The sequence below is a fragment of the Anabrus simplex genome, chromosome 3, assembly GCF_040414725.1.
Source record: "Anabrus simplex isolate iqAnaSimp1 chromosome 3, ASM4041472v1, whole genome shotgun sequence".
Classification (NCBI taxonomy): domain Eukaryota; kingdom Metazoa; phylum Arthropoda; class Insecta; order Orthoptera; family Tettigoniidae; genus Anabrus; species Anabrus simplex.
In genome coordinates, this window is record NC_090267.1 from 335109896 (window position 1) to 335123857 (window position 13962).

At 37.6% G+C, this 13962-nt stretch overlaps 1 protein-coding gene across 3 annotated transcripts in view; it reads right to left on the bottom strand.

The window, feature by feature from the left end:
- Positions 1–13962, bottom strand: part of LOC136866339 (protein Fe65 homolog) — a 331485-nt gene that overhangs the window by 65121 nt on the left and 252402 nt on the right. The gene's annotated exons all lie outside the window — the stretch shown is intronic.

The window sequence follows — 13962 nt, forward strand, 5'->3', positions numbered from 1 at the left end:
GTTCCACTCTATCAAAGGCTTTGGAAAGATCTATGGCTATGTAATCTAACTGGCCTCCTGAATCCAATTGGTCTGATATGTCCTGCTGAAATCCCACCAGTTGTGCCTCACAAGAAAATTTCTTTCTAAATCCATGCTGGCTCCTCAAGAACCAGTTTTTATCATCACATATCCCTCTGATGTACTTTAATATTAAACTCTCCAGTATTTTACAAACTATACTGGTCAGGCTGATTGGTCTGTAGTTCTCTGGTTTTCTTTTATCACCCTTTCCTTTATAAATTGGTATTATTATAGATTCCTTTCATTCCTTTCGTATTACACTATTGAGCCCAATTGGCTCATAGCATTGTCTTTAAGATATTATAAATTAAAGATGGCATATAAGGGAATGAACCAAAGTTTCATTATAGGCCGGGTGTGTGGCGCCATTTCGCTTGCCCAGGTTTAAAGATAAGTTCCACGTGTCAGGGTCATTTGATGATGAAATGGGAAGTACTGGAATATTCCGTGAAGTGTGTGATCAAGGTCACCAGTTTTAAGTTGGCAGCACTTTCAGGCAGCGAATAGCAGCGTGGCAAGTTTTGGAATGATGGGGGTAAATTAAAGATGGGTGCCGTACAAATGACCTCCAAAAATAATCAAATCCACCAAGGGATAATGTGAAAACAATATTGAACTGTTTTGAGAACAATAATTAAAGACGGCATATTTGCAATAATTTATTGGAATAAATAATTGAAGGCATACGTGACGGGATGTTACATCATTGTTGATGGGGTTCCCCGAGCTCCCTATCCAGGAGCTGGCGTGCATGAAGAGGACGCGTGCCGCTCAGAAGACTCACTCTGCTACGGAAATTTGAACGTGTCGGACGTAACGCGTATGTGGTTCATGAGGAACCCTAATATTGAGCATTTCCTAGTCCACTAACTAGTTGTCGATAGGATACTACGGGTCCGATAGACTATGTATTCAATTCAATAACAACCAAAATCTGGTTAAACTCAAGAAGGCGATTTTTACAATATTAACTGAAAAATAGGATCGGAGCGAGATCGATGCAAGGACGCTTTGCAGTGCCACGTGTTAAACTCGCGGAAAGAGCAGAGACAAAGTATTTACTACCAGTGTAAATAAGTGTTTATGTGCTAGAATAATTGAATTATATCTGTGTTTTATATGTGTTTTAGTGTATTAAGAAGTGAAGTCGTGTGAATTCATTAAAGCCACAAGAATGAAGACCATGGTTATGAAGAATGGTATCGGTTCAGGTGCTGAGGCCGCCTGTATGATGGCTTAAGTACATCATGGGGCCGACCTGAAACCATGAGGCCGTGGAGCTGAGTATGGAGCGTCGCCGAATCGATAAGTACCCTGATTCATTATATCTGGCATGTGCATGATTAGCTGTTAACTTGTAAATAAATTAATGCATGATTATTCGTTTATTTTCTTTTAAGTACTGTAGCAAGGATAGTTAGATTTTTAGGTCGTAAATTTTATACTGATGCCTAGGGGGGAGTAAATATTGTGATATTATAGCGTGTGTTGAAAATGGTCTTCGCGAATGAGGAAATAATGTGTGTGTAAATAATGATCTTCTATTACGTGTGTGAAATATGGTTTTCCTTAGTGCGCGATCTTCTGATAAATACTAGCGTGTGTGTGTGTGTGTGTGTGTGTGAATATTTAATGTGATTTAGGAGGCATCAGTAAGGTATTAGTCAAAGGGAGTAGATAGATTAACCTGGCATGTCGCATGAAAAGTTCGTCAAGAAAATTTTTATTGACCAAAGATTCGAACCTTGGTTATTCCGGCACATTACAGTGGGATTTGAAAATATATGTCATTAGTAAGTAACGTGTACTGTTAACCAGTGAATGAAAATTGTGCTGTAGGGAATAAGTTTCATCCTATAATTTATCCGAGATGTAGTTAGCTAGTGTTGAAGTAGGGCCTCAGACACAAAATGCCAACCGCAGGGGTCGAACCAATGAGATTGTGTAGCGCCATATATGTATAAATATCGGCATAGTGATATACGTGTTCCTGATAATGTTGAGTGAGAAAATGCAGAATTATATACGTGAAATATGGAACAAATAAGATGCATTGAGAGTGTTATATATAATTAGTTACTGTTCGCACAGAAAGCAAGAATACGCAGGATATTGTGGAGGAACATGTGGCTTCATTTAGAGTGGAGAGAGAGAGAATATTAATTGGGTGCGGACAAGTTAAAATGCCGTGTTAATGAAATGAGTCGGGGCGTGAGATAAGGCAGCAGACCGGGTCGGCGTGTTGTGCATTAGAGGAAGCCATGGCAGCTGTGGTAGGGTCTTACAAGTAAAAAAAATATTGCAGTCATTCGTAAGATAATTCTGTTTTGTGGAACATAGGACAGCACATTTAAATTAAATAATAATAGATAGACTTCGTGACAGTTCATTGTGGCGAGTATAATGATAGGTCACTGTAGTGATGCCATACTGAGGGTCGGAGTTCGATGCCTGGCCGAGTCAGTGAATAATGATTTTCTCTGTGACTATATGATTGAATTATGTTGTGTTTTGTTCATGTTATATGTTCTTCAGTGTGTGAGCAATGCAAATTCTGGTTTGCAGTTGCAATATTTCTTGCGATGTTGAATTCAGTTCACGTGGTTGTTTGTACTTGTGACAATGAGGTTCTATCCCATTGTTTGTAGAATCAGTGTAGGTTAAGGTGCATTCATCATTGCAGTGTAGGTTTCTTGCTACAGGGTAGGCATATGTTTTGTGTATGATAAACAGCTAATTAAGCATATGCGGGATATTTATAATTTTGAATGAATCGGTGAATTAATTTAATTTATTTATGTCAGGGTTACTTTCGATTTCGCGCGTGCGTTCCATATTATCAGCATTTATATGAGTGGAGGATGGTATTGAGAAAGAATAAGTAAAATAGTTTCGGACTCAAATAATAATAGGGATTATTTTATATAAAAATTTGAGATGAATAATTAAATGATATATCAAAATTTGGGTTAAATTACCAGATCTTACAAACGTAATTGGATAAATTTATGATCTTAGAGGTAACAATGATAATGACATGATAACCACGAATTTAGTGAATTATAATGAATTTAATGAATTTAATTAATTAAAATGATGAGTTCATGAATTACACGGCGGATGTTGTGCTTAATGAATTTACATAGCCTCATACATTTCAGAATGGAGGGTTGTAATCAAGTAAATAATTTGATAATTAGTAATTGTAATTACAAGGTTTATAATATAGTGATGAAGTAATTTGAAGGTATGGAGAGTAAATACGAATTTATTTATTCAAAGAATGAATGGAAGAAGTTTGGTTGTATATTAACATTTCAAAGGTTACTCTGACGAATTAACGAAGGTTATGATGGTAAATTATTATATTTTTTTATTATTGGAAAATTTGAAATATGGTGATAACCAACTATGAGTGGAATGGAATTGAATTAAAATTGGAGGTACTGGAGTAGAGTTGGTAAATAAGATGAGGAAATAGTAATCAAAATTGAATAATGTGTTTGGAAGAAGATTTGAAATTTATGAGTCATGATGTTGATACTTTTAGTCGGAGTTGACAAAGGTTATAAACAATATTTGGTCCGAAGAGTTTATTGATGTGTATAGGGGTATTTGCTTTGCCAAAGTTTAGTTTTTCAATAAATTTGTATTCGTAAAGGTTCTCACTCAGATTTTTATTTAATTATTTTATTTTCTTCTCTTTTATCCTTCCTGCATAATTAATTTAAGGTTAATTTATAATATTCGAAGATGTCTTTGTGGGTAGTACCCAGTCAGCGACCCTGTGATGTCTCAAGCCGGTGCCACATTTCAAAGGCAGGAAGGGTAAAGGGTCGAGTTTTCGCCCGTGACGTGGGGCACGATTGTGTGTTTACCCATTAAGTGGAACCAAGTTGATCATGGTGATGATAGAAATTTTGGAATTTTTTTTGGAAAAATCCTAAATTTCGGGTTTCACGATTTTTGTTAGATATTTTATGAGTGACATGTAAATGTAGACTATTTTGCGAAACTGAATGAGAACAGATCGTGAGTACCATTGTTATGGACATAGGCTCATGACAGTCACTTAATAGAAATGCCCAAAAGAATAGAGGGATTGTGTTAAATCCAAACGAGGTTAAAAATGTCTGGTTTATTTTTCAAATAAATTCAGCCAGGGGCAATAGTTTAAGAATAATCGTAGATTTTCGTGGAAGGATGAGATGACCTCGGTCTCAAGTTGTGGAAAATGGCAGTAACAAATGTTATGGTGTCAGTTTACGACGATATGGGCCATTGTTTTGGTCGTATCCGCCGTAATGCTGAGGGCATGTGTTTGTATACTGGCATGTACTGTATGTGAAGTACTTAATAATTCGAAAGCCCAATGATAGTATCGCGATATTCGGTGGTTCGATGTTAAATTTCTTTGGGGTTGTGTTAAATATTTGTTAGCGAATTTATTTCGGGTTTTGCTTTCTTTGTATAAAACTTTGGCAAAATGTAGATGAAATAGGGACAGCTTCTAGATGGCAATGTTTTAGGCCTAATTTTTGATTGATATTATCCACGTAACGTAAAGTAAAGAAGCTGGAATTAAATTATATGATAGTAATTATGGAAATTTGAACTTATTCTTTCTCATATCCACGGCACTTGGTTAGAGGGAAGGCCCGTTTCTCAGAAAGATAATATGGTAGATGTGGAGGTGGTGAAGGGTCTTATGACCGAACTCATGAATGAATTGAGGGAGGACATGAATGAACGATTTAGGGAAGCGAAGGAAAGCACTAATGAACAATTTAGGGAAGTTAAGGAGAGCGCGAATGAACAATTTCAAGGTGTTAACCAACAATTCCAAGGTGTCAATGAACAATTTAAAGAAGTCAAGGAGAGTGCGAATGAACAATTTAAAGAAGTTAGGGACCAGATGGTCAGTATCAAGGATCAGCTATCGACAGAGATAACTATAGTTAAAGAGGGCTGTGATAGGAATGCTCAAAGATTAGAGAAGCAGATAGAAGAGGTCCGAATGGAAGCTGTAACCCGCAGTGACAAGTTGGAAGAAAAGATAGATCAGGTCGCTTTAACAGTATCGCAAGTAGATGCCAGGTTGTCGGAGAAACTGAGTCAAGTCGAAATAAACGTCGAGGGTCAACAGAAAGCCGTAAATTCGATCAAGGATAAGATGGTTGATATCGAGGAAGCTATCGTATTGACAGACGCCAAAGTCACCAAGCTACAAATAGAAACACATGAATCGTTTGTCAAGACTGCCGAGGGATTTAATGACCGGTTGTTGCAATTAAGAGATAATGTCCATGGAGAAGTTAAGAAGGTAGAAGACCAATTGAAAGAAGAGATGGCTGAAAATAGGAAGGAACTCTTGGAGGAAATAAATGGAGTGCAAGCGGATCTTCGAGCTGAAGGTTGTGAAGTAACTAAGCAAATTAGTGAATGGGCTCATAAATGCCATAAGACGGAAGTGAAGGTGGACATACACGAAGAGTTAATGAAAGAGATGAAAGAGGAGATCGGACAAATCAAGGGACTTAAGGATGATGTCGAGATATTGAAATTACAGGAGACTAAGGGCGAACTGCTTATGCGATCAATGATAAATAAACAGAGCGTCTTAGAGCAAGCAGGAAGCCATTCTAGTAGTGTAGGATTGGGAAATGGAGTAGATCAGACCCGTTTACCTGAAACTACCAACCAACCATTCGAAGAACGAACTTCAACGCCACAGATTATGGGACCAATTCCATACTTTGAATTGATGAGATTATCAGAGGGAAAGCCAAGGAAATTCACTGGTGGACCCGAGATAACGCCAAAAAGTTTCCTTAGAGAGATGATAGAATATATTCAGGACAACAGAATTCATTCGGATAGACAGTTGAGGATCGTAGAGCGATTTCTAGATGGACAACCATTGATCTGGTTTAAAGCTTTCAAATATTGTTTTGACGATTATGAAGGATTCAAGCGTGCCTTTTTACAAAAATACTGGGGCCAGGAGGTTCAACAAGGACTCAGACTTGAACTGTATTCACGAAAATACCAGAGCACAGTACCCACGAGATACGCAGGCTTTTTCAGTGGGCAACTTTTGAAGCTTAGGGAGTTAGACTGTCCGCCTCCAGAAGAAGAGTTAATCGCATCAATCGAAAGACAGCTACCTGTGGATGTGCAAAGGACATTGATAGCTGCGAACGTGAAAACAGCTGTAGAGGCCGAAGTATTGTTGAGGCAATTAGATCAAACATCGAACTTGTATCATCCTAGGAATCGGAACATTGAAACAGTCCATACCATTGACTTGACCAAGGAAGAGAATTCAACAGAGAGGAAGACCCAGGGAACCAACACGTACAGCAACAAGAACGATGATAATCAGAACAGAGAGTATCGAGGAGGATACCAGGGAAGAAATTGGAAAGCTCAATCATTTGGAACAGGACGAGTCAACGACAGAAGTCATGAATCAAATTATAATCAGAATTATGGAGGAAACAGAAGACAAGGGTACCGATATAGATATGGAAGGTTTGGAGAGATGAGAAGACCATATCCAACATATAATAGATCAGGTGATGCAAGAGGTCGACCACGAAGAGAAGAAAACGACAGAATGGATCTTCAAGAACGCAGGAATGAGTCTAGAAGATATGTTGAGGAGTTGGCCACGAAAGGAGTATCGTCGGACCCGTGGAAGAGTGCGATTCAACAAGGGAATCAGGACAGAAGTCATGGAGCTGAGAGTAGGGAATATCAGGCTCATAGACGTAGAGAGGAATCTGGTGGATTAAATATAAATGCCCCAAGGTTTTCAATGGAGGGAAATGGAGCTAAAAAAAAGCCGAAATGTAGTACTCCAAGATAGTGCAACCGCAGGACGTCGCCATCAGGATAATCATGGATGGGCAATTGCAACCATTGATTCTTGGATAGCTAGACCAGAAGATCTTGTAGAGGATAAAGATAGATTTGTAAATAATGAAGTAAAGAAGTTACCTGTTATTTATGTCAGAGTTGGGAGTCTGAGGGTCAGATGTTTGGTGGATACTGGAGCCAGCGTTAGTGTGGTATCACAAGTTTTAGTCGATGAATTACAGAAGAAATGTCAAATACCAATTATACCAGTAGCGTCAGTTAAAATTCGAGGCATAATACCAGACAAAGTTACAACATGTAAAAGTCAAGCTTATGTAGATGTAGAAGTTGGAAGTAATATCATGTCTCACCCATTCATTATAATGAACCGGATGGAATTCAACATGATTATAGGGGCTGACTTTCTTCGAGAATTTAAGGCAGTTATTGATATGGAAAAGGATGTAATAAACTTCAATCTCAGTGGTGATCAGTCAGAAATTCAGTTAAACCAACTACCAAACGTTGAGGGAGAAGAAAGAATTTGGTTGGCAGAACAATCGGTGGAAGAGATAGTTAGAAACATACATCAAAATCAGGATGCTATTCTAGAAGAATTCGAGGAAATGATTTTTGCATTGGAAAGGGAGACTGAGTTACCAGATTTCGGTGAAAAAGTCAAAAATAAAGTATCAGAAGCTATGATAGGAGAAGAAGATAAGTCAAAATTAAAGGGAGTTTTAGGCCACCATAAAACAGTATTCGGATCCAAACCGGGGAAGATTCCAAATTATAAATATGAGCTGAAAGTAAATAGTTGGGAACCGTTTAAACAAAGACCTTACCCAGTAGCAGAGAAGTTTTACCCTAAAGTTAAAGAAGTAATCAAGGAAATGGAGGATAACGGTTTAATATCTAAAACACCTACACCATTTTTGAATCCTTTGGTGATTGTTGAAAAACCTAATGGAAGCGTCCGGGTTTGCTTGGACGCAAGAGCCATAAATCAACGATTTGTGCCTGAATACGATAAGGCCCCTCCTATCAAGGAATTGTTGAGAAAATTCCGAGGCAAACATTACTTTACGACTATCGACCTGACGTCATCGTATCACCATATTGAATTGGATGAAGCTACTAAGGTTTTGACAGGATTTCTGTTCGACCAACAGACGTATATCTTTAACCGATTACCTTTTGGTTTGAAGACAGCTGGTTCTGCTTTGATCCGAGCCCTAGATAAGAATTTAACGCAGGAAGTCAAAGATTCTACAGTCAGATATGTAGATGATATCATGATTGCAACGGAGACTTTGGAAGAGCATTTTGACGTATTGCACAAACTTTTGGAAAATTTAAATCGTGCAAATTTTAAAGTAAATCTTGAAAAGTCCCACTTTTGTCAAAGGAGTATCATGTTTTTAGGTCATATTGTGGACGGCAATGGCGTCAAACCTAGTCCTGTAAAGATCAGATCCATACAAAATTTTCCCAGACCCATGAGAATCAAACATGTTCGTCAGTTTTTGGGAATGTGTAACTTTTTCTCAGACCATTGTCCCTTGTATACGGAAGTTGTTGCGCCTCTTCAGGATTTGTTAAAGAAGGATAAGAAATGGAAATGGGATGAAAATTGTGAAAATGCATTTTTGAAGACGAAGGAATCATTAGCTAATAGTGTGAAATTGGGGTACCCAGATTTCGGAAAACCATTTATAGTTCAGACAGATGCTTCAGTTGTGGGAATTGGAGCAGTCTTATATCAAGAGTCGGCAAACAAAGATCACCAAGTAAATTATTTGGCCTTTATGAGTCGGAAATTGCGGTCTCACGAAATTAAGTACACTACGACGGAGTTGGAGATGCTTGCCATTGTTACAGCATTGGGACATTGGAGGAAGTATATTTATGGCTATCCTATTATTATTCGGACGGATCATAAAGCTTTAACCTTCCTTTTCAAGACGACTATGTCAAGCGAGAGGGTTAGCCGATGGGGCTTATTTGTTCAGCAGTATGATGTTACTCTTGAACATTGTGCTGGCAAGTTGAATGTAATTGCAGATGCGTTGAGTAGAAATCCTGAACCTGGAAAAGCAGAAGTAAATTTGATTGAAATTACACAAGAGGATAATCAGTTTTTGGAAAAGCTTAGGAACATTTCGGAAGCACAAGAGTTGTGGGATGAGACCAAGAAATTGAGGGATTATTTTCAGAAGAGATTGCAGTCTGGGACAGTTGAATATAGAGAAGCAGAAAAACAAGCTATAAATTACAGTTTCTTTAATGGGATACTTCACAAATTCATTGATGAAGAGCATACGAAATTGAGGATTGTTGTACCACCACAGTTGAGATGTGAATTGATCTGGCTTACACATCATTCGATAGGACATGCTGGGATTGATAAGGTGACGGCGACCATTAAAGAAACCTTTATTTGGCCAAATTTGAAAGACATGGTGCGGAAAATTATAATGACGTGTGATATATGTCAGCGAATTAAACCTTGTCCATTTTTAATGAGACAAATTCCTAGGCCAGTGCTACCCTCTAAGCCTAAAGAGTTGTTTGCAATGGATTTCTACGGCCCTTTGCCACGTGCCAGTAGAGGATCAAAATATATTCTGGTATGCGTTGATGTGTTTACAAAATTTGTGACATTATGTCCTATCCAAAGAGCAACTACGAAAGCCGGTATTAGTCAAATAAAGAACAAAATTATACCTCAGATGGGAAAGCCGGAATTTGTATTAACAGATCATGGGACTCAGTTCACGTCCGAAAATTTTAAAAGGGACATTCAGAATTTGGGAATAGGACATGTACTCAGTTCAATTAGAAATCCCCAGTCAAATCCTGCTGAGAGAATTATGAGAGAGATTGGGAAGTTTTGTAGAATTTATTGTCGGAATGAACATTGGAAATGGATCAGAGTATTGCCAATCATAACTGAGAGTATTAATTCAACGATACATGAATCTACTGGCCAGATACCCACTGTCGTACACCATAATGAATATCCGAAAAGACCATGGGAAAGTATAATCCCGTTACCAAGTGATCCGAGACCTTCACACGAGCTTTGCGTCCAGAATACATCTCAACATCTCAAGGAACAAGCTGAACGACGTTTACGAAGAATGCGCAATAAGAGGTTCCACCGAAGTATACGTGTGGGAGAATTGGTTCTCGTGAAGAAACCTGCCGTCTCAAATCCTAGTTCAAAATTCTATCATAAATTTGCTGAACTTTATGTTGGGCCATATGCAGTCACACAGGACTATGAGAATAATTCTTATAAAGTCAAAAACTTAGAGACAGGAGTCGAGAGCACTTATAATGCTGGAAATTTGAAATTATATTATCCCACAAGGAGAAATATTGACCAGGAAACAATGGTTGACGAAGATGATCTTGAAGGACATCCTGAAGAAGATGGAGGAGGAGAAGAAGACGATGAGATGGAAGATGAAGAAGAAGAAGATGTTATGTTAACCTACGATACTACATACGAGATGCCCAGAGGAGAAATTGATGAAAACGAAAGTTCTGGCGGAGAATGTGCCTGTGAAGAATTAATTGAAATTAGAGGAATGATGGAGACGGTGGCTGCTAAGTTAACAATGAATAATACTCGTCTTAAGGAAGAAAATTTGAGTTTAAAATCTGGATTTGTTAAGAAATAAATGTAAAGACAATGATATGTTGGAAGATGTATGGTTGGAAAAATCCCTTGTCAGTAATTTTTCCAAAAAGAAAGTGGGGGAAAGATGAGCCCAATTGGCTCATAGCATTGTCTTTAAGATATTATAAATTAAAGATGGCATATAAGGGAATGAACCAAAGTTTCATTATAGGCCGGGTGTGTGGCGCCATTTCGCTTGCCCAGGTTTAAAGATAAGTTCCACGTGTCAGGGTCATTTGATGATGAAATGGGAAGTACTGGAATATTCCGTGAAGTGTGTGATCAAGGTCACCAGTTTTAAGTTGGCAGCACTTTCAGGCAGCGAATAGCAGCGTGGCAAGTTTTGGAATGATGGGGGTAAATTAAAGATGGGTGCCGTACAAATGACCTCCAAAAATAATCAAATCCACCAAGGGATAATGTGAAAACAATATTGAACTGTTTTGAGAACAATAATTAAAGACGGCATATTTGCAATAATTTATTGGAATAAATAATTGAAGGCATACGTGACGGGATGTTACATCATTGTTGATGGGGTTCCCCGAGCTCCCTATCCAGGAGCTGGCGTGCATGAAGAGGACGCGTGCCGCTCAGAAGACTCACTCTGCTACGGAAATTTGAACGTGTCGGACGTAACGCGTATGTGGTTCATGAGGAACCCTAATATTGAGCATTTCCTAGTCCACTAACTAGTTGTCGATAGGATACTACGGGTCCGATAGACTATGTATTCAATTCAATAACAACCAAAATCTGGTTAAACTCAAGAAGGCGATTTTTACAATATTAACTGAAAAATAGGATCGGAGCGAGATCGATGCAAGGACGCTTTGCAGTGCCACGTGTTAAACTCGCGGAAAGAGCAGAAACAAAGTATTTACTACCAGTGTAAATAAGTGTTTATGTGCTAGAATAATTGAATTATATCTGTGTTTTATATGTGTTTTAGTGTATTAAGAAGTGAAGTCGTGTGAATTCATTAAAGCCACAAGAATGAAGACCATGGTTATGAAGAATGGTATCGGTTCAGGTGCTGAGGCCGCCTGTATGATGGCTTAAGTACATCATGGGGCCGACCTGAAACCATGAGGCCGTGGAGCTGAGTATGGAGCGTCGCCGAATCGATAAGTACCCTGATTCATTATATCTGGCATGTGCATGATTAGCTGTTAACTTGTAAATAAATTAATGCATGATTATTCGTTTATTTTCTTTTAAGTACTGTAGCAAGGATAGTTAGATTTTTAGGTCGTAAATTTTATACTGATGCCTAGGGGGGAGTAAATATTGTGATATTATAGCGTGTGTTGAAAATGGTCTTCGCGAATGAGGAAATAATGTGTGTGTAAATAATGATCTTCTATTACGTGTGTGAAATATGGTTTTCCTTAGTGCGCGATCTTCTGATAAATACTAGCGTGTGTGTGTGTGTGTGTGTGTGTGAATATTTAATGTGATTTAGGAGGCATCAGTAAGGTATTAGTCAAAGGGAGTAGATAGATTAACCTGGCATGTCGCATGAAAAGTTCGTCAAGAAAATTTTTATTGACCAAAGATTCGAACCTTGGTTATTCCGGCACATTACAGTGGGATTTGAAAATATATGTCATTAGTAAGTAACGTGTACTGTTAACCAGTGAATGAAAATTGTGCTGTAGGGAATAAGTTTCATCCTATAATTTATCCGAGATGTAGTTAGCTAGTGTTGAAGTAGGGCCTCAGACACAAAATGCCAACCGCAGGGGTCGAACCAATGAGATTGTGTAGCGCCATATATGTATAAATATCGGCATAGTGATATACGTGTTCCTGATAATGTTGAGTGAGAAAATGCAGAATTATATACGTGAAATATGGAACAAATAAGATGCATTGAGAGTGTTATATATAATTAGTTACTGTTCGCACAGAAAGCAAGAATACGCAGGATATTGTGGAGGAACATGTGGCTTCATTTAGAGTGGAGAGAGAGAGAATATTAATTGGGTGCGGACAAGTTAAAATGCCGTGTTAATGAAATGAGTCGGGGCGTGAGATAAGGCAGCAGACCGGGTCGGCGTGTTGTGCATTAGAGGAAGCCATGGCAGCTGTGGTAGGGTCTTACAAGTAAAAAAATATTGCAGTCATTCGTAAGATAATTCTGTTTTGTGGAACATAGGACAGCACATTTAAATTAAATAATAATAGATAGACTTCGTGACAGTTCATTGTGGCGAGTATAATGATAGGTCACTGTAGTGATGCCATACTGAGGGTCGGAGTTCGATGCCCGGCCGAGTCAGTGAATAATGATTTTCTCTGTGACTATATGATTGAATTATGTTGTGTTTTGTTCATGTTATATGTTCTTCAGTGTGTGAGCAATGCAAATTCTGGTTTGCAGTTGCAATATTTCTTGCGATGTTGAATTCAGTTCACGTGGTTGTTTGTACTTGTGACAATGAGGTTCTATCCCATTGTTTGTAGAATCAGTGTAGGTTAAGGTGCATTCATCATTGCAGTGTAGGTTTCTTGCTACAGGGTAGGCATATGTTTTGTGTATGATAAACAGCTAATTAAGCATATGCGGGATATTTATAATTTTGAATGAATCGGTGAATTAATTTAATTTATTTATGTCAGGGTTACTTTCGATTTCGCGCGTGCGTTCCATATTATCAGCATTTATATGAGTGGAGGATGGTATTGAGAAAGAATAAGTAAAATAGTTTCGGACTCAAATAATAATAGGGATTATTTTATATAAAAATTTGAGATGAATAATTAAATGATATATCAAAATTTGGGTTAAATTACCAGATCTTACAAACGTAATTGGATAAATTTATGATCTTAGAGGTAACAATGATAATGACATGATAACCACGAATTTAGTGAATTATAATGAATTTAATGAATTTAATTAATTAAAATGATGAGTTCATGAATTACACGGCGGATGTTGTGCTTAATGAATTTACATAGCCTCATACATTTCAGAATGGAGGGTTGTAATGAAGTAAATAATTTGATAATTAGTAATTGTAATTACAAGGTTTATAATATAGTGATGAAGTAATTTGAAGGTATGGAGAGTAAATACGAATTTATTTATTCAAAGAATGTATGGAAGAAGTTTGGTTGTATATTAACATTTCAAAGGTTACTCTGACGAATTAACGAAGGTTATGATGGTAAATTATTATATTTTTTTTATTATTGGAAAATTTGAAATATGGTGATAACCAACTATGAGTGGAATGGAATTGAATTAAAATTGGAGGTACTGGAGTAGAGTTGGTAAATAAGATGAGGAAATAGTAATCAAAATTGAATAATGTGTTTGGAAGAAGATTTGAAATTTATGA